This window comes from Anser cygnoides, chromosome 4 (genome assembly GCF_040182565.1).
Source record: "Anser cygnoides isolate HZ-2024a breed goose chromosome 4, Taihu_goose_T2T_genome, whole genome shotgun sequence".
Taxonomy (NCBI): domain Eukaryota; kingdom Metazoa; phylum Chordata; class Aves; order Anseriformes; family Anatidae; genus Anser; species Anser cygnoides.
The window spans coordinates 44273655-44295088 of NC_089876.1; the positions used below are offsets into that span (position 1 = coordinate 44273655).

Consider the following 21434-nt stretch of genomic DNA (forward strand, 5'->3'; position numbering starts at 1 on the left):
GGATAATTGTATTGCAGTGTTTAATGCAGGCTGGCAAGAACAGAGGCTTTATGTACTTCACAGATAAGGAGAAAGGGAATGTGCCTAGAAGCAAAACACCAGCTTTTAAATGGAAAGAGGAAAGGAAAAGAATTTGAGGAATTAGTACATTATATAAAATAGTAAATAAATAAACAGAATAAAACAAAAACCACATAACCCAAATGCTAGTTTTAAAACAAGGGTTCTCAAACATTTTTATGTTTATCCCCTGCAGCCTGATTGCTATAATTATTGTCCTTTACCTACAAGGATACAAGACCACTGTGATGAAAGTAACAATTGGTCAGACACTGGAACAGGCTTCCTAGAGAGGTGGTTCAAGCCCCAGGCCAGTCAATGTTCAAGAGGCATTTGGACAATGCCCTCAATGACACGCCTTAACTTTTGGTTGGCTCTGAAGCGGCCAGACAGTTGGACTAGGGGATCATTCTAGGTCCTTTCCAACTGAACTATTCTGCTCTGTTCTGCTCTATTCTATTCTATTCTATTCTATTCTATTCTATTCTATTCTATTCTATTCTATTCTATTCTATTCTATTCTATTCTATTCTATTCTATTCTATTCTATTCTATTCTATTCTATTCTATTCTATTCTATTCTATTCTATTCTATTCTATTCTATTCTATTCTATTCTATTCTATTCTTTCTATTCCATTCCATTCCATTCCATTCCATTCCATTCCATTCCATTCCATTCCATTCCATTCCATTCCATTCCATTCCAATTATTTTATCAAAATAAAGTCCTTGATGGGAATGTGATTTTATTTGCCTTTTATACAGTTTAAAACTAGAAATTGGTAATGGAGAATACTACGTGGATAGACAATTCTCTAGCTGGCAGTGCTGATAGTCTGCAGCCAGCAATTTACAAAGACACCATGCAAAACATTGCATCCACATGCAAGGTGTGAGAATCACAGAATGTCTCCTCTGTGTCTAGTTGAGCCATGCTTCTAATGTAAGGTAGATTAAGTTGTATGCATACATTTTGCTCAACATGCCTTATTCTTCTCATATAGCAATGCAAGTGAAAAAGTAAAATGAAATTAACAAAGTTTTAGTTGTCAAACTCTGGCCCATATGTTGCAGTGAAATGTTTTGCCAAGGTAACATGTTGTGTTTTTTTTTAATTCTCTGTTCATTTACACACATTCATAGATGTTAATTCAAACATCTAGTCAGTTCCTGTGTAACATCATCCACACAATGTTATTCCTGAATTAACATCAAGACTGTTCACTGAAATAAACAAAAACTCTTCACCTTTTTCCAAAGCTTGGAGCAACGGTGGCAAGACAAGGCAAATTATTCTTTTTCTGTAAAAATATTGAATTAGGACTTTGTGTAATTTTTCTTTTATATCCCATACTAAAAGTAACAGTTTATTTCCATTTTGTACTTGTATCTGAAATACTAACGAATACTTATCTCTACTGACAACAGTCAAATATTTTTTCAAGCTTTCCTAGATATCAGTTGTATCCAGTAAATAAAAATAACAATACAGCTATGGTTGAATGACAGGTAATATAAACTGATACCTCTGGAAAGTGTTTCGGACAGCTATCCCAGGAAGATATTTCTTGTGTTGATAGATGGAGTAAAATAGTGGTGGATGACTTTCTCTTTTTTTTTTTCTGTTGTCAAGAGGAAATTTTGGGGTGATAAAATCATTACATTGTCACAGAGCACCAAGTCTGTTGCATCATGATTTTCCAAAGAATATTCTTAAAACTATCTTCAGGCAGATATAAACAAAAATAAGATATATCCTTCATAAAATAATCTTGGCCTTTAGTTCTGACCTCATTAACATCACTTCCCTCATCACAGCACTGGCAGTCAGATAAGGAAGGAAAGAGCATACCAGGAAAAGAAGAAGAGAAGGGACTGCATTGTATAGGATTCAGCCATGATACTGTCATAAAATGATGCTATTTTGTCCCTCTAGTGGAACTAATGGTCCCTGTGTTGATGAAATTCATTTGGAGCCCTGATGTAGCTACAAATGAGCTCCATAGGCTTCTTCCCTGGTTTTCGTAACCTAAGCACACAGATAGGATTATCTAGCGCTGTTCCTTGGCAGTTGCTCCTGTGAAGGTGCATTTTAGGAATAGTCCTAATGCTATTCCATGTGAATATAAATGGAAATTAAGTAAGAAGAGCAGCAAAACCTGATGCATGTTTTATTGTTCTATTAGCTTCCAATGATCATTGAAGTCATTGGGATCCCTGCTTAAAAATCATTGTTGCGACAAAACCTATTGGCAGGTGATTCAATTTTTAGAAGTTCAAGTAAAAGAGAAGTGACAATTTTATATGTTGTCAGCATCTCAGAGGAATTAGTGCAAATATGCAGAAGTACTTCGTAAGAGAGATGCCTTGATGATTGTATTTTGTTCTTAATGGATGCCCTACTCAGCAGAAATTAGATGCAGAATCCCTTAAAAAAAAAAAAAAGTTCTGAAGCACTAAGAAACAATTCTTCTCTGCACATCTCCCAGTTGCTAATCCTTCTTGACAGCACAGTTACCAGGGATGCCTTTTTGATCTTTTATTTTTCAACTGAGTTGTTGGAACACATGGATGGATCTTAACCAAGAAGTTGCTAATTCAACATCTGTGGCCCTCCCCAACTTATTTTAGGTCACATTGGTTACATAAGTGGTGCACTACATGCAGATGGATTAGGCACTTGGCCAAGTCCCTCCTGTCACTTTCGGCCTCTTCTTCTCTATCTCAAGAATGTGGTGAAAAGGAGGGAGCTGTGTACCTCAGTCTTGCCCCAAAGGTGAGTAAAGACATAAGGGGCATGCACCTGTAACTTGAATCTAGGACATCCATCTGGGCTCAAACATTTAGGAATATATATTCCAGCATAGTAAAGAAAATACTGTCTGATTGCATCACCTGTGCCCACTGACATTGCACACTACCCTCAGTATGTGACATATATGTAGAAGAATAGGATAAGCATTACTTGAAAAAATAACCATACTCTAAGAGTCTGCTTCCTTGATCTGTTGAATTTACTTCACCATTATGTTGTGGTGAAGACAGGTGTTAGTCATACAGCAATATTCTACAGTTGTTCCTTCAAAATTATGTAGGAAAGACAATTTTAATATGAAAACATTATTTTTTTTTTTCTTTTGGACTGACTTTCACTGCAGTTTTCTTTCTGTCTTAAACTATTCCCAAGTAGAACAGAGGTGTAAAGTTTGAGTGAAAAGCTATTGAATTAATAATGGTAGTACTTCGATTTCACAGGTGTTTAAGGAGGCCTTAACCAGTTCTCAAGAAAAAATCCTGATTATCTGAATATATTGTCAAAAAGTTGAATAAAATAATTAAATGTATCAAGCAAATAGGAATTTAGCCCATAATGCACTCAGCAGAAAAAAAAAAAAGTATCAAAATATTTGAAATATTTGAATTTAATGAGATGTAGCAATGCTGAACATATTATTATCAGATCAGTCCCCTTGTACTCTGGATTGTATCTAACTTACAGAAAAGTCCTGAAAAATACCCTAGCAGTTCTCCAAATTTCCATACTCCCGTGGCTGTATTTTACATTATTAGCCATATTATTTCCTTAGAATTGGAAGCCATTAGATCAGTAGACGCCACCATAAAATGTAGCATAACCTATTACATTAATTTTCACTCACTCTCTTGTCTCCTGAGCTCAATAACATATATTGGTCTAAAGTATATTGTTTGGAAAGCATCCAAGTGTGATTTGGCAACAAAAAAGGAAGAGCCTACTGCTTCTCTTAGAAGTCACATGCTGTAATCACTTATCAATATACTTTCTGAAAAGCTACATGCCTTTAGGGCTGTCATTGTAGAGAGCTTTGTCCAGTCATTAAAGCATTTTTGTGGTCCTTCCCTACAATCATTCCACTTTTTCAACATCCTTTTAAAATGAAGGACCTCAAAACCATACACAAGAGCCAAGTTTACATCTCACGACCGCCAATGGTAAGATTAGGTCCCTGTTATCTACTTGGTACTTTCCTATTTATAAATCCACTGACTGAATTAGCTCTTGAAGTACGGTATTTCAGTTGGGCTTCATGTTCATTGCTTGTCATTTCTGATCCTTAAGTAATTTTGAGTATACTGTTACTGTTGTTGCCTGTAACTGTAGATGTGTTGTTCTGGCGTGTATCTGCTGTCTGTGGGGTCATAGATTATACAGCCAGCAAGGAGGGCTGCAATTTGTTGGCCTTTGCAGACGTGGTTCCTAGAGTAGAAACCCTTGCAAAATGGGGTAAAAACTTAAAACTGCCCTTATGGAACTACCACTTTTACTTGTGTAGAGATTTTTTTTTCTCTCTTGAACTAGTGAAGTGTTCATAGTTCATCTCATGGACACGTTGTGATAAATGGCAAAGCCAGGAAGGAAAGGGCAGGGCAGGGGAGGGAAGGGAAGGGAAAAGGGACAGAAAATCTCAGTGAAATAGGATTGAAGATTGATGTTAAGAATACTTGACTCCTTGACTTGTCACCTTCTCTGCTCTAAGACTATGGTTTTCCTTGTCACAAGCACTTAATTTTTAACAGAAACTTCCCCTAAATCCTAAGCCACATTAACCTTTTTATTTCATCTTACTTTCAAATAATCAGTAAAATTAACTTTATGTGTTTTTTTTTAATCTCCAAAGTTTTTAAAATGCTATATTCCTATATAATTCCTTGTAAACATTTTAACACCCAATTCTCTTTACAATGAAAATATATATAAATATCAACAACCATTATTTTAAGTGTATGCACATGCATAGCAAGCTTCTGAGTAACAGTCTCAAGAACAGTTATAAGTAAGATATATTCCTTACTGTATGTTAGTTAGTTTTTATATCAGAGCACAAGTACTTGCAGTCGTACAAAGTCTTACTCATAAGTGATCCAGTGATTCAGACAGGAATTGTCTATGAGTGGGTATACAGGAAAGGATTTTCAAGGTGATGCAATGAGGAGTGGCATGGAACACGCAGTAAACCCATTTTCCACCCATAACAATTTTCAGTGACAGTATAAGACTATCATAGTAGACCTTCAGGTATTACATATGCTGTGATGCTACAACATCAGTTATTCCTGAGCTTCTCAGGGTGAAATGAGTACCTTGTCACCATAGGCAGCTTTTTGCAGGAATGCAGGATTAGTAGTGAAACTTTTACTATGCCTTCAAGTGTGTTTGCATCACAACATAACTTTTAATTACATAATTACACATTACTCAGATCACTCAGTATAAAATGCAAATTAAAATATAGAAAAGAAAATACTACTACCTCCAGCACTGACACAACATATTTCATGGAGCTTACGATAGGTTGCACTGCCTCTGCAGTGAGGAGTGCTGCTACAGAAAACTACAAGAAACCAGTGATAAAATCTATTTAAACCTTAGTGTGTGAATAGAATCAGATTGACTGTGTTATTTAGTAAATTCTATGCTCAATTTTATCATTTCTAAAGCCTCCTACACATTCCTCTTGACAGTGGATATATACAATTTTTCATCATGTTGCTGCACAAACCTCACTTAGCACATACGTTGTCCATCAATATAGACAGAATTTATGTTACTGACAAAAGACACAATTCGTAGTAATCCTCCCTTGTACACACGGTAATTTTAATGAATTTATTTTCTTCTGAATTCTTGTGTGGATTAGGATGAAATCAATGAACCTTTCTTAAGCTTCATCTTTGCCTTGACACCACAGAACAAACTGGGCTCTGCTTCATTAAGCAATAGTTTATACTCCTGGCAAAGGTTATGTTCTGCCGTCTGTTCCTTGGAGAGCTAAATTTATAGTGGCTACTAAATTTGTGACCAATTACTTTCAAATAGGGGATTATTTTGGTGCATGGAGTCGAAAGGGTGTATTTCTCTCCAGACTTTAGGATTGTGAGTAGAATTGGGAGATCCTGTCTAAATTTCTTCCTTTTGCAACCTAGTGGGCCTGCAACTCTTCAGAGTTATTCAGAAGCATTATCTATGAAAACTCTGGAAAGTAAACCCACTTTGGTCTACCAGACCAAGCTCACATCTCTCTGCAAAGAATATGGATAGTCTTCTAAAATAATAATGTTATAGTATAGAATATAAATATGACATATCCCGTTATGGACAGCATAAGATTTAATTTTCATTTCATTCTAGAATTAATTCCACCTATGCTAAGTGTAAATTCTATTTGCTGTCTTTTTCCTGTACTCCTAACAGAGAATAATTAAATAGTAAGTCAGTTTAAGATATGTGAGTAGGCCCAGGCAGAGTGGCAAAGGAAATAATATTATTGGCATAGAAGAATGGTAAGTTCTGGGGTATTCTTTGGTTTCTTGGAACTCCTATTTCAGAGTAATGTAATGGCAGACTCTGGAATGTCTTTGGTGAGAAGCTGAAATGCTGTGTTGTACATGGTGCTGCTTTTCTTCTGAGGTTAGGCAAAAAATGACATGGCAATCAATATACACCTCAATTTTCCACTAGGAGACTGCAGGTTGGGAAGTGATGAAGGCTGTTCTTCAGCACAGGACTTATATGTGAAGTCATCTGGGGTCACAGGACACAGCAGTTTCTCATTCATTCAAGAGGCCAGAACAGATTCGGCCAGACTTGCAACACACAGACAGCATGCCTGTGGCCACACCTCATCTGTGACCTGCCCACTAGGAATCACACAATTAGTTGGTTTTAAATGTGTTGCCATAATTTGGGTAGAAAGCTAGGAAACAAATAACAGTTAAGTTGTACATATGCCCAAATTTCAAAGTAAAGGACATTTTACAACAAGCCAAAACCAATGTCCTTGTTTATGATGACCTTAAACTATTAATGAAATAGTCACAATGCACACAGCACAACACTTAACAGCCTGCACGAGAATTCAGCCTTCTCCATTAAAAGGATTTTTTTTCTTTATTAGTCATAAGTCCTTTTTATAATTACGATTTTTGAGAGGCTGATAATGCTTTTGTGAGGACTTAATGTACTTCCACTGCATTCAGAAACTGTAAAATACAGTCAGTGTTTTAACTGAGGACTGCATAATGACAGTGAAATATGCCTGGATTTCCCATTAACCATTTGTAGATTTTGGTTCTAATCCTAAAGGGCGCACAATAGTCCTTTGAAAGAGGCCGTATCTTATCGTGATATAGCTATGTTGCCTGCAAAGAAAATAAAGATTCTTACAATTCTGTAAAGCATGTGCCAAATGCTCTACAGGCGTCTATTTTTGTGTGAGAGAATGAACGAGATAACCATACCCAAGCTAGCAGTTGTGGAACAGTGCAGCAGTGACTCTCAGGTTGTAAGCTGACCAGATGAAGAATTGCCAGTTTATTCTAAGGAAACTTGAATCAACAAAACATAATTGTTTCTGTTGATTTTGGGTAGCGTGTCTTAGATTTGAGGAGCTAAGAGGGGAAAGAAGATAATACTTTATCATTTTACATGCACATGTGTAGATTTTAATGTTCTGTGTTTCCTTGAGAGGAATCCCATGGTGCCAATTAACCTAACTTATTCCAAAACAATTCTCTGTTTGGAAAGAATAATTTTCATTGTGGGTGTTCCATGAAACTGTATGCCTCATACCCTGTTATTACTGAGATGTGTGTAGTGCAATTGAGAGTGCCAGTTTCTTTTCCATGCACTGTATAGATTATAGCTGTATCCCACACACAGTGCTAGATAATCCCTACTTTAATTTTGTTATGTGTACAAATCCTTTTTGAACATATAGCGGTTTTAAAAATGTAAAAATCCATCATCTTTTGAAACTGCATTTGTTAAAACCAAAAGCTGAATTTAGAAGTGATCAAAACCAATGAGAAACATGGTAATTATCTAATTAAAAGAAAATTATTGCGTTTGCTGAAATATAACAAGCAGATCATGATATCCAACACAAAATGGCAAAGAAGGAATAAAGTTACGCAGAAAATTCCGTGGTTTTTAGCCAACACAGTTTCAACCACATGTTTTTCTTTAATGGGAGGAGGCTTAACAGTCCACTAAGGCTCCAAAATTCATCATCCCTTTAAGCTCTTGGACACCCCAAATTCTGTAATGAGGTCCTAGAATACAGATTGGAGCTCTCAGAAACAGTACCCAGTGTCCTTGGGACTTCTGTGTACCTTCCTGTCCATCAGAGCTATGTGATTCCCTCTGGTGTTATATCCCTTGTACTGTGCCTTATAGAAAACAGGTCATTTCTTTGTCTTCAAAGAGAACCAGAATTGAATAAAATACATGCTTTCATAGTTAATACAGCCCAACTGCTCTGCCTACATGTACTTCCCCCAGATGCCACAGAACAATTTTCCTCTATATCCTCTTACACGTTTTCTCACAAGCTTTTAAGTCCTATTCCTTAGACAGGATCAGCAAGTTGGATTGCAGGAGGAACACTTCCTTCAGTGGATCACTGCTATATTATCATGTTTTCCACCCATTTTATCCCCTTTGCAGTTAAAATTGGACAAAGTGATCTGTCCTTAATTTAATGGTTTGTATATAATTTTAGTTTTAAAAAACAGTCAGAACTAATTTTTCCCATTACTGAAAAAAAAAAATCCTCCAAAAGATGAAACTACTTAGTAGCTGACACTTATTTTTGTCAGCCCTGTCAGTGTCTGCCTGTATTCTCATTGCTGGAATTTTAAAAGAAATTATTCCATAAATCTCAATAAAGTAATATTCTCTCTTAGATTTAATTTGGAAAATGGAATATACGATCTGTGGGAGAGAGGTCTGCAAAATACTTTCAACCATTTGTTTTTAATTTACAGCAGATAGTTTTTAAAACCTTGATCTATCTTCACTGGCATTGAATCTCAGTCCCTACAGCTGAATTGCAACAACTTTAATTTATGTAATAATCATTACTTCTATGCTAACTGAATGCCCTGAAAGAGGGAGTAGTTCACCAAAGGCTTTTATATTTTGTCATTCCTAAAAAATCTGTGAATTTCTATCAGCTAGATTCTCAACAGCCCAGAGACAACATACCAGAAGTGCTAATAGATGAATGGATCTGAGTCACATTGGTAGTATGAAGAAGAGAGATTTTTTTTAGTATCAGACTACATAAGAAAATTAGTACTTACTTAAACTTGAAGTACCCATATAATTTTTGGAAGTGTAATCAGTTTTCATAAGGAACCATGTTAGTAGGAAGTTAGCTCCTTTAAGGTCATCATTTCAAGCTCTTCCTTAAAGAAAACATATGCCTCTCCCTTACATTTTGAATGCTTAATTGTGCATTATAAATGTAAATAATATTGTACACTTCATAGGAGCCTAGCTGAAGATGTAACAAAGCACTATTGACTGCTTATCAGGTATAAAACATAGTTGAGGTACATTAATGCAGGCAACAAAACCTTGAATGCTTTACAGATCTAGCTAAATAGAATTTCAGATGAGAAGAAAGGCAATGCACAATGTTGGTAGTTCCATTACTGCTATTTTCCTCCCCTGTTACTGTCTTACAGGATATGATGGGACAATATTGCTACAGTGACTGTTTGAGGGAAAGAGCAAGAAATCAGTGTTCTAATCTAAAAAGCATGTGTGTGCATGTGTAAGTAAGTCAGTAAGATCAAATAAAACTTAACAAGCCACCTATGAGATTACACAAATTTGCCCCTACAGTTACTTACAGGTCACTGAAACAGTATACAGCCCTGCCAAACAGAGTGAAGTTCCAAATGTTGTTTCAAAAGTTTGAAGCAACAGGCAAATCCCAAAGCAGCAAATATTAGGGAGCTGCCTAATAGAAACTGGTCTCTTGTCAGTTTTTACCCCCTCCGCTAGTCTGCCCCTTGCAAGGGTAAATTGGAACCAGTTGGCAGCCGGTAGCCATGTTTCTCCGAAGGTCTGTGTGGCAGGGATGGCAGGGAAGATTAAAATGGATAAATCCCCTATATTTCTGAATGTAAAAGAAAAAAAAAAAAAAGGCAATCAGTTAATTTAGAAGTAAATTAAGTGCTTGAAGAAGAAGCATTCAAAACTATGTTTTTGTTGTAGTTTAATATGCCAGTATTTTGCAACTTGCAGCATTTTGCATTTCTTCTAGGGATACCTTCTCCTTATGAATTGCATAGAACTTATAATAATTTCACTTATGAAATAATGTGTTAAATATATGTTGTGCAGTTGAAAGAACAAACGGAGCATAGTTAAGTGTAATTAATATAAGACTATTTTGTACAAAATCTGTATGCATTTTATCAATTTGCATGAAATTAGTTGTACTTTACTCTCTGCATAAATATTTCAACTTCCAGGAACAAGTATTCCAAGTGAAAAACACCGACAAATGACTAAGGGAAATTAGTTTAATTAGCTACTTACTACCTAGTAGCTTTTGAATCTCTTTATATGAATGGTTTAAAAAATGCATGAAAGAAACTACTACTCTACTATCAGTTGTAGAGCTATTAAAAGGTAAAAAGTTATCTTTTTATAAGATCTGAGAATTTCTACCTTTGTTCAATGAAAAAAAAAAAGAACCTTTAACAACTGGTGAACAATTTAGAAGGCAAAATTAGACACAATTAACTAGAATCCTTAGTACAGAATTTGATTTCTTTCTTAGGTGCTGTAATTCATAAAAATACCAATTTTATTGTTTTCATAACAAATGAAGAGAATATCTGATTCACGTGTTTTATATAATAGATATGTACTAAAGGAAAGGTTTTGGAAACAAAAAGGAAAAAAAAAACTCCAAAAACGACGCACCAGATTTCAAAACAGACTCTGCAATGTACCAATTTGTTAGCAAATATATATTTAGCAGTAAACAGTGACAAAACAGAGAGTACAAAAGACATTTCTTGTATTATAGTATCACTCTGTCTGAAGCATTTGGAGAAGCTCCTAGGGCTGGACTGCATAAAACTTACACTTCTTCCATTATGTTTCCTTGGGTTTTGTGTTAATTGTTCTGTCCATTTGCAAAAAGTAGAATAGAGCTTTCTTAATGCTGTTCTCAACTACACAATTCTTCATTTGATCAAAAACTGGTGGAATTAGGGTTTGTGTTTAACTGATTAAAGGTCCAAGCCATGATACTCTGTGTTTCAGTTCTAGCTGTTTGAAACTTTATCGTCGTAATTTTGAAACTGAACATACACTGTGTTGTTCTAATTGCACTGGCTTTTTGAAAAGAACTTTGTACTGGATTCAGCCAAGTTAAAGGGTTTCCAAGATCATGGTCTTGGCTCAGGATAAATGGAGCCAATGAGCTAAACAAATTCCTGCTTTCTTAGTTCTTATAGTACTAGAAAAATGGAAAGAGTGGAATACTTTTACTGCTTTATAAAAGTGAAACAATCCTGGAAACTGCAAAAAAATTTAAGTTAACGGTGTTTATGTCAGCAAGACACACCAATTCAGAAATTATTTTTAGCTTTCTTTGGAAACATAAACCACAAGTTACAATATTAATGAAGCAAACAATTCTCACTTGGCAAATCTAAGTAAAGGTTACATTTAAGAGTAATCACATTTGGACTTAAAACAATAAAGAAATTTAGTCTATTACAAATAGTAGTGTTCATGTAACATGTAATAGTAATAGCTGTCTCATACTGTGCTGAATGAGAATACACATCTCTCAACTTCTGTTACTGAGAATGCTTTTCTAATGAGTGAGATTTTAAAATTGGGATTGAAATAAATGAGTAATGGAAAAAAAGAAAAGGGACTTCTAATCAGGAAAACAGTGTACATTCTTTCAAAGTCATGTTTATAAGTTCAGAGAAGCAGTGGATCTAGTTCAAAGACAAACCATATTTCAATCTGCTATTCAGAATTACCATATAGTTCATTTCCAACTTTTGTTTACAGTTGAATCTTCTCCTAACAACAACTGATTACTTGAGATACATTGCTGGACACTGTAATGTGCTTTCAGTTGTAAGGTGTCACAATTTCTATTTACTACAGATCTTGAAATCATTGATTTACAGTTTGGGTTTCAGGTTTACGCAGGAAAAAAATAATAACATAATGAACCAACAGCTGCTTCAATGGGATTAGGCTCTCAGAATCAGTAGTTTGTATGTGTTGACTTTAAATAATCAGAGGATATTTAAACTGTAAGCATTCATGCTGAACAAACCTGAATTTCAACACCGAGTTAGATGTGTAACTGACCTACTGAATATACAAATTGATTCATGCACACGGAACAAATTCTGAATTTACAAAACTCTGTGTGGTTTCACTGACAATTAAGCCCTTTAGACTTTATGCACTCTTAAAAGTGTGTTGAATAAACAAATATTTCCTGGTGACTTGTTCATGTATATCACAGGCACATTTTTTTAGCCTTCTCAGTATATTACTGGAATAACATGTAGACACCAAAGACAATCATTTGTTACAAAAATTCTTGAAATACTGAAAGGGAGAATCTACTCTTGATGCAAGTCTTGAGTAAATATATGAGTTGATTCAGGAAGTTAACGTGGTTGAGCCACTAAATAAAAGTGACCATAATATAATTAACTTCAACATCCTCCCGTGGGATCCTACCATGAGGTAATAATATTACAGTACTTTTCAAAAAAGGAAGATTTTTATATTGAGGAAGTTAGAAATAGCCTGAAGGGGAAAGTTAGGAAATTAAAATCCGTGGAAGCAGCATGGAGGTTGTTTAAAAGTACCTTATTAGACTCAGAGAAAGTATGTATATACTGGAACAATTAGGAATCAAGAAGGTGAGAAATATAGCAAGGTACAAGGGAATGTTCAGGCCCCCCAAAAATAATAATCCTATAATAAAATGGAAATCCAACTCAAGCGACACTAATAGAGCGGAATATAAATTAAGAACACCAGAGTAAGGGTTATATCCTGCCATTGTTTCACGGGCAAAGTAAGTAGGAGTTTCCCATAAACATTTATGGTAGAACAACATTCTGAGGTTTGAGAGGAAATTTAAAGAACAAATGGGGAAAAATATAAAGAAATTTTTAATAAATTGTGATAAAAGAAGAACTTCCTTAACCTAGATGATGGTCTTTGGCAGAGGGTAGTTAACTAGACTAACAAAGTATAAAAGCAAAAGATAAAGGTGGATTTCCTTGCATAAGAGAGACTGGGAAAGACAAACCCTATAGTTTGTGTTTAACGTTTTCTGTTTCTCTACCTGTGGGATGACAAGAAAAGAGAGAGAGAGAAGTGGTGGAAAACACTCAAAAAATAAGTGCTGTAAAGGAAATGAAAATTGAAAATCAGAGCAGTTGAGATAACAAAGTTGTACTAATTATTTTTATAAAAAATAACCAATATCTGTGAGGTTGGCTATAAAAGAGCTCTGAAGATCATCTTGTAGACTACAAAGAAATGAGAACCTAGAAAAACCCTACGTGAGAAAAATTAAGGGAATTGTAAAATTAAGTCATAAAAGCATCTTAAGTGTTAATTTGCTGCCACAAACATAATTCCGTCAAAGAATTAGTAAGATAATGAAGAATAACGTAGTTTAGATTTTTACAAGTTTTTATACAGTGTCTCTGAAGAAAGTAGTATAAGAACTTGCTAGTCATAGTATAAAAACTTAAACCTGTTATGATTCAGAATGCATTCAGGAAGAACAGCTCTATACTAATGCCTCACACAGACCTCCAGAATTGGCATACCAACAAATTAGGAGGTGAAAAACAAATAGAGGAAATAAATGACAGATATCTTGGAAATAATTAAAAAATGCATAATCAAGGATTCTTTTTCTAGAAAATCAGGTAGTACTTCTCAGTATGCTTACTAATGATTTGAAGAGTTCATGATTAACTAGGTGGCAGAATTTGCTGGTGATACAAGTTTAGTATACATTGGTAAGAAGTCTAGAGAAATTTTATAAATCTAGGTCATGAAATGCAACACTACATTCAGTATAACGTACCTCAGGAAGAATCTTTAAACACACACAGAGTTCTCACCTTATTGTATTCACTACTGAAAAACACTTGAGAAGCATGAATGACAACTCAGGGTAGCTACCCAACTACAAAAAAAGCAGTTATTAAGCGGTATAAAGTAGGGTTTGAAGTACTTTGGAGAATGAACACTGTCACTACACAATCCAGCAGCATCCTCAGGAGTTCAGCAAGACTCAGTAAGTTAGCTAGGGTTAAAAAGGGTTCTTGTTTAATGCATATAAAAATATAATTTAGAAAAAAAAAATAATAAGATCTACCAGAAATGGGTGAAGTAATGAATTTCAGAGAAGGCAATATTGCCTTTTTATTGCCTTTTTATTCTCACTTTCACTGATGAAAAGTTTAACAAATGGAAATGTCACTGATAAAAGGAATGACACTTAAGCAACATAATCACTTTTCTGTTAAATGCTGCTGCTTTGATAGTTTTGATTCAACACCAATTAATGAAGGATTCGCTTTTAGCTTTCTTACTATCATAATTTACTGTCCAGTTGTCTAAAAAAAATACAGTGGCCATTGTAGGCTTCCTGTTAGGGAATCAGGTCATATGTCAATAAAAAAATTCTACGATTCTATAAAAACTGGGTGCAAGGAGGTCCTAGCTCTGCTAGTATCACAGTCTATACAACTATCAATCACCTTTAATATGTGCTTCAGATTCCTTGTCTGGAAATATCCTCCTGTTAATGTTTCTTTTTCTTTTTTTTTTTTTTTTTCTGTGGGGAACAAAACTAAGACCTCTCAAAATTATCTTTTATGAGAAACTCTGAATATTCTGCAAAGCTGGGTGACTTGGGAACTCATTTAGGCTGCCAGACCCACATCTAAAGTCTGCATTATATGAGGGTTAGATGCAACAGTAAGCATTTCCAAGGCTATCAACTGTGACTAGGAACTGTCAAGAAATACTTCTGGGGACAGTTGTAAAATTGAAAAATACTGGACACAATATACAGTAAGACACATGAAATTCAGAGAAGCAGCTCCAAAGGCACATATAAGTCAATGGTACTTGCTCTTAAAGAGACCTGCTGTCCTACTGTGTGCAAGAAATTAAATATTGTTTGGTAAAAGAGAGTCATTGCTGATTGAGGAAGTTATTCAGCATATGCAAGTTACAGACTGTAGTCCCTGCCATGAATTTAGTGCAGAATTCCTCTTTCAATGTTCAGGAAACTGTTGTTCAGAAAGCTTTTCAGGTCAAGAGTAGAAATTCTAGTAAAAACAGAAAAAGACAACAAGAAAAAGTCTAGTACACCATAACTAATAATTTGATAGATTAGGTCTTTACATGGGATAGATGAACTGGAAGTGTAGCCATCTAGTTTAAATCAGGCGGTACTGGGATATTAGGTATTCATGTGTCTTCTACTCTGGGGCTGTCAGAACTTGGGGAACATTTGCAAACAATAGCCTTTCAAAATCAGTAACTCTTTGACTGATCAGGTTTTTCCAACAATAACTACCACAGAAATGTTTTGCCAAAAATCCTAGACCATCATTAGTAATTATCTGTATTGGGCGCTATACTTTACTGCACCACTTGCAAAACAGGCTCCAAAAGCCTCCTTTCGCCAGGCTGAACAAACCCTGATCTTTTGGTCTCTCCACGTTGGAAAAATGCTGCAGTGTCCACCACCCTTCATTGACCTCATACTGGTGTATCAGTATCATTCTGCTGCTGTGGAGACTACAAAAACCAATGCAGTATTCCCAGTGCAGTCAATGAGTGCGGAGTAGTGGGAGGGCCATCATGTGCTCTACTGGCTGTGCTCTTGTTAGTAAAGCCCAGGAGGGTGTTGGTCTTCTCTGCTGTCAGGCACACCACTGGCTGATGTTCAGTTTGCTGTCTGCTGGGACCCCAAAGTCCCTTTCAGCAGAGCCACTCCTCTGCCTGCATTGATGCAAATGGAATAGGATTTGAAAAAGGAGAAGGAAAGTGTGCAGAAATCTGTATCTGTAGTCCAAAAAAATTCCTTCTCTATATTACCTTGCAACCAGAGGTAGTTCTTCCCCACTTCAATGAAGGCTGAGCTTTCTCATTAAAGTCTTAATCTTAGTTAGCCTCCTCTGTAATGTCTTTCTTACCCTTCTGTCCCTCTTCCTGCTGTAAATCCCATCCAGCTGATTTAATCATTGTAAGGTAGAGAGCTGTTGCTCCATCAGACTGGCTCCTCTCTCTCATAAGGGTTTTAAATATTTTTTTCAAAAAATGATACTCAAATAAGATTTGCAAGTGTACAGAAGTGCATAACACCTCAGAAATAACAGATGTTGTTCTGTTGTTGACTTATTGGCTGCCAACTGTACAAGTACATAGAAGGGTGTGACAGAAGCCTCACTACTGCGAGCATTTCCAGTGAAGAGTGTCTTTTAAGGGGTTGATTTTCAGAACTCTTAATCACTGCTGTAACCAGATACTTAGACTTGAATATTTATTATATACATAAGGCATTAAATACTTATGGTTGATTTATAGCTTGGGTTAGGATGTTATTTTTGAATAAGCCATATAAAGTACCTTCAATCCTGTCCATTCAGACACTCAAGAGGCAGACTTCAAAATCATGAAATTGGCTTAAAAGCCATGTGCTTAAAAAATCCATTTGGAAACAAGGGGAGTGGAAATTCACTGCCTTCTCACTCTTTCACTTGATTTGTGTTCTCAAACTTCTTCCTGCAATCATGAAGTCTGAAAGTTTCAAATTAAATAGCTGAAAACCTACTGCAATGTTTTATTCTAACTTCAGCTTTCAAGAAAATGCTTTGCAAGAATTGTAATATAACTGCAAGCATTGGCTACGCTACATACTAAGATGTGCACACACATCGATGTAGCTGAAAATTCCACAACATAATGAAATATTAGTTGTAATTAACAAGAGACTGGATTGCTGAGGTTCTGTGGCATGCCTTCAAAAGTTTGAGTGCACATTCCTTCCATACACTCAGCTCTGATGAAGTTCATGAGTCCTTCATGCATTGAGACTGTGGGAAGAGAGCATATGAGCAGAGAAACCTACTGGTTTTCTGGAGAATGTTTGTGTTGTCTTTTTTTTTTTTTTAAATCTTCATAAGAGAAAGGGCAATTTTCATACCATACTTGTTACATTTCATGTGTCCCTGGGAGATTTTCCTCTATCAGTTCCAAGAGCAATTGTAAGGAAACATTTTTGAGTTTATGAATTTGTGGAGGAAGTGAATTTATGACTTTATATATATATATAAGTTTTGTTTGTATTCTCCAGCAAGTATACAAATTGTGTATAACCTGTCATTTTTTTCAGTAGTCACTGTTCTTTTTCTTCCAAGGGAATATGATTTTCATAACTCAGTGAAGCACTTTTAATTCTCACTTACCTCATATTTCTAAAGAAGAAATTATTCAGGAGCTGCACTCCATGATCCTTGTGGGTCCCTTCCAACTCAGGATATTCTATGATTCTATGCATATTTTAGCTATTTTAACTATTTTGCTTTAAGGAAATGTGCCATTCAGTTCTTGAGTATAGATTGTAAATGGATTAATTCCTTATTTCTTTTTTTTTGGGAGGTGGTGGTGGTGCCAAATTTTGGCATTTGAAGCGTTTGTAGAAGGAAACATTTATCAGAGAATAATGAATTAAACTATCGCAATATTCTGACACTAATCATTTTTTCTACTTTGAATTTGAATAACTGTCATGTTTAGCTAATAGCCTTTCAGTAGACACCAAGAGTAAACAATGACACCATTTAAAACAGATGCCCAAATCTTCGCACAGAAAAAAATAAAACAGTAATAATGAGTAATATTTTCTTAAATTTCAAGTTTGTATTAAGTATTACAATGGCTTATTTGAAAAGGTTATCAGGGGTGTTAGGATTAAATTGGTACAAGTCATCTGTGTACTGCTTATTTGTGAGAAGTAGTAATGAAAGGTATAATTCGAGTTGATGAATTCATTTAAAATGAGTTCAGTTAGTACTTATTTGTCTAGCTTGAAAGTTAAGGACAAAGGAGCTGTTAAGCCCGTCATGGTGTAGATCAGAATAGCAGAGATGGTCTTGGCAGGGCAGTGGGGATCCATGTCTCACCAACCTCTCTCCTGTTCCTTTGCTTCTTTCTTGGAGAGGAGAGATGGCTCAGACATCACTGGCCTTCATCTGGGAAAGGACACAGTGGACAAAAGGCAGAAGGAGCAAGACTGTGTGTTCCACAAATGGAACAAGACCTGTTTTATGTCACCTTTGTCACCACCTACGTATGTTATTAGCATATGATTTGCATAGAATTGCAATAATATTGTGGTACTGATCTAACTCCTGTCACTAATAGAGCAATGGTGAAATGAAATTACCATTTTAAAACCGTGGAAAACTTAAGAATGAAAAAGGAATATGAAAGGCAGTGGCTGGCTATTTTATACTGAATAAACAGTATTCTAATTAATGTAAATATAACACTAAGATTTGCAAATGTGAGTTAGTGTTTGTGGTCAACCTGGGACTAGTTTTCAGGAAATATTGATCCCTCTTTCTATATATAGTTCCTATGCACTTTTAGCTTTTTTACATTAAATCTTAAAAACAAGGAATAATTTTTAGAAATGTCCTTTAATGCTTAACATCTGAAAGCAGAAGCAACAAAACATGAGTCTGGGGCTATTCTGAAACATTTTTATAGCTTGAGTGATTATAACCCTCTGCAGGTCAAACTATGATAAATAAACATACATCATATGGAAGGCACTATTGTGCACATAAAACAATTATGATGATGCTTACTTATTTTTAAAGAGAACATCACAGAAAAGCATGATTTTTTTTTTTCATGTGAGCACTCAGACTTTATCAAAACAAGACTGAAACTGTGGTTGTTACAGGTGATTACATTTTTGACAAATTGCTACTGCTGTACTCCTATCATTCCTGGCATGATATTATTATTTTTAATGTTTCAAACAACTTACAAAGATGGCTTAACTTCAGAAAAATTTTCTTAATGGAATCCATTCCACCCAGAAGGTGTTCTCTCTAACAAATGGGAAACATCACTAAATTTAACCCAAAGTTTGAGCAATGGAAAGCTACATAGATGATGTCAGACATTACAAATATTATTTGTACTTGCTAGTTTACTTCAAGGGAAATTATGAGAATGACATCATAATGATGACTGACTAATTTTTATTAGTTTTCTCTCCAAAACTCTAGACTTACAGTTATAAAGAAAAACAGCTTGTAAAATGCTGTACCTGTTATTCTTTTCTATCACTTTATGATTTTTTTATTTGTAAAAGATGTTAGTATTTAAAAATCCCATAGATCAGTTCTTATTCTAGTCATTTGACATATCAAATATTTTTTTGTCGAAAAGAATTTGTGTTATTTGATGCTCATAAAAGATAGGAAATGACCACATCTTCTTTTAAATTAATTACTGCTTGGGTTGGCCCGTGAACCTATAAACTCTGCTGGAATAGTTGTAGCCTAATTTCTTGACAACAATCGCTTACTATGGAAATGAATTATGCTGATGAAGGGGTGATGACCAGCCTAGGAATAATGATATGTTTCTTCAGTCAGCAAAGGCAAATCACAGCGTGCCAGAGCTTTAGAAACACACAAAATCCACAGAACCAGTGTAACTCTGTTTCACAGCAAAAATGCAGTAATTCAAGTAATCCAAGTAATGGACAATTTTGCTGAGGACCGCTTACCAACAAATACTGTGTCAGCTCCAGCTCTGAAGGGCTGCTTAGGCTTTTTATGTTATCTTCAGAGCTGAAGACAGCAGTAGACAGGGGGACCAACAGAACATTATCTCCCACAGGAAGGTAAGAAACATTATTTTCCAAATAAATCCAAATGAAGGGCATCCCTACAGAAATATTGTGAGGGGCGTCAACGGACAAGGCATGATGATTCAAGTCAGTAGAGACTCCATAACTTAAATCTGGTTGTTGGCACAGCAACCCAAAGGTTGTCTCCTGTGGAGAATTCCCCTCCCTGTACTTATGAACTTTCCACCAATGGACTGCATTCTCAGGTTCTTTGCTGAGGACAAGATTAGGCCATAATACCAGGTAGAGACAAATCTCCATGACCATATCTGTCTTTATTCCATGACCACATGTTAGTGTATTCCTCCACATACTTATGTCCCATTAAGCAGTGTGTTTGTATTTGACTTTGAAGGCAATGGATTTATCAAAATGCTTATGACTGAGCACGTTCGCAGGGGTTTCATGTACTAGGACCTTTGTATATCTAAGAACACTTGTTTTCACAATAAATGAATATTTATGGTGTCAAAGTGCTCACACAAATAAGGGTGCTTAAAATACTGTGCTCTAATGGAGTCTTCACATTCATGCATTATTTCAACATGCAAAATCCAGGGATGAATTCAGCATCAATAATCACTGACAGACCTGTGTTTAGGACTTTGACTCTTGGAGTGAAATGATGCATTTGCGGTCTCAACTCCCATGTAAATATACATAACTATATGGATTTAGTGTGCAAAGGCAAGGTTGAAAACACAACTGCTATGGCTGAGATCAAACACTACTGGTAAAGCAGCTGTATTGATATGAGAAATTACCCCCTCTCAGTGTTCTCTCTTGCCTAAGCTTAGGCTGAGTAAGTGTGTAACTGCTCCCACTTCACTTCAATGCAAAGCGAATAAAGCTCAGCAAATAAGGTGGTATCTTCATATAGCACTAAGAAATTTTGCCTCCAGGGAATCCAGCAACATCTTGGGTAAATGATAATGTATTTGAGTTCAAAGACATCCCAAAACAAGAGGTCTAGATAGTGGCCATGGCATCATTCATCTCAACACTGGAAGTTAATTCTGAGAATGATTTGCAGAGCTCTTCTAAAGAGATGGAAGAGCTTCTAAATACCAACAGTAGAAGGGATATATGAGACAAAGAATGCTGCCCTAATGAACTCTATTTGCAAATGAATTTCAGGGTAAGCATAAATGATTTGTAATAGATAATAAACAGCTAATCATTACATCACACATATCGCATCAATTAATATAGATACATTTATTAACCCCCTTATATATGTATGACATATTATAGCATTCTATTTTATCAAAGATTCAAAGGGATTAGACTTTAATTTGTTATTTTAGTACACTATACCTTTAAATTGTTGACATATAAGTTGTATAAATAGAAACACTATAAATCTCTTAAAAAATGTACCATAAATTTTTTATGTATGACCTTTAAGTAACTGCAGTCTGTTGCATAACTCTGCAGGGGAAGTCACATGGTGGAAACCTCATATTTCCTTAAATTTATGGTTGTTTCTTGGTGGTCTAAAAGACTTTTTTTTTTAAAAAAAAAAAAAAGTTCCCTTTCAAAGTTGTAATCTTAGTAAATTGTTTAATGTTTG

The 21434-nt window shown here is 35.4% G+C and overlaps 2 protein-coding genes across 2 annotated transcripts in view; one reads left to right on the forward strand and one right to left on the reverse strand.

The window, feature by feature from the left end:
- The window catches only part of HHIP (hedgehog interacting protein), a 78780-nt gene that overhangs the window by 17444 nt on the left and 39902 nt on the right, over window positions 1-21434 (forward strand). The window lies entirely within an intron of this gene.
- ANAPC10 (anaphase promoting complex subunit 10) overlaps window positions 18151-21434 on the reverse strand; it is a 130963-nt gene continuing 127679 nt past the window's right edge. Inside the window, exon 6 of the mRNA XM_066996718.1 lies at window positions 18151-18182. The gene's annotated coding sequence lies outside the window, so the exon portion shown is untranslated. The remainder of the gene's footprint in view (window positions 18183-21434) is intronic.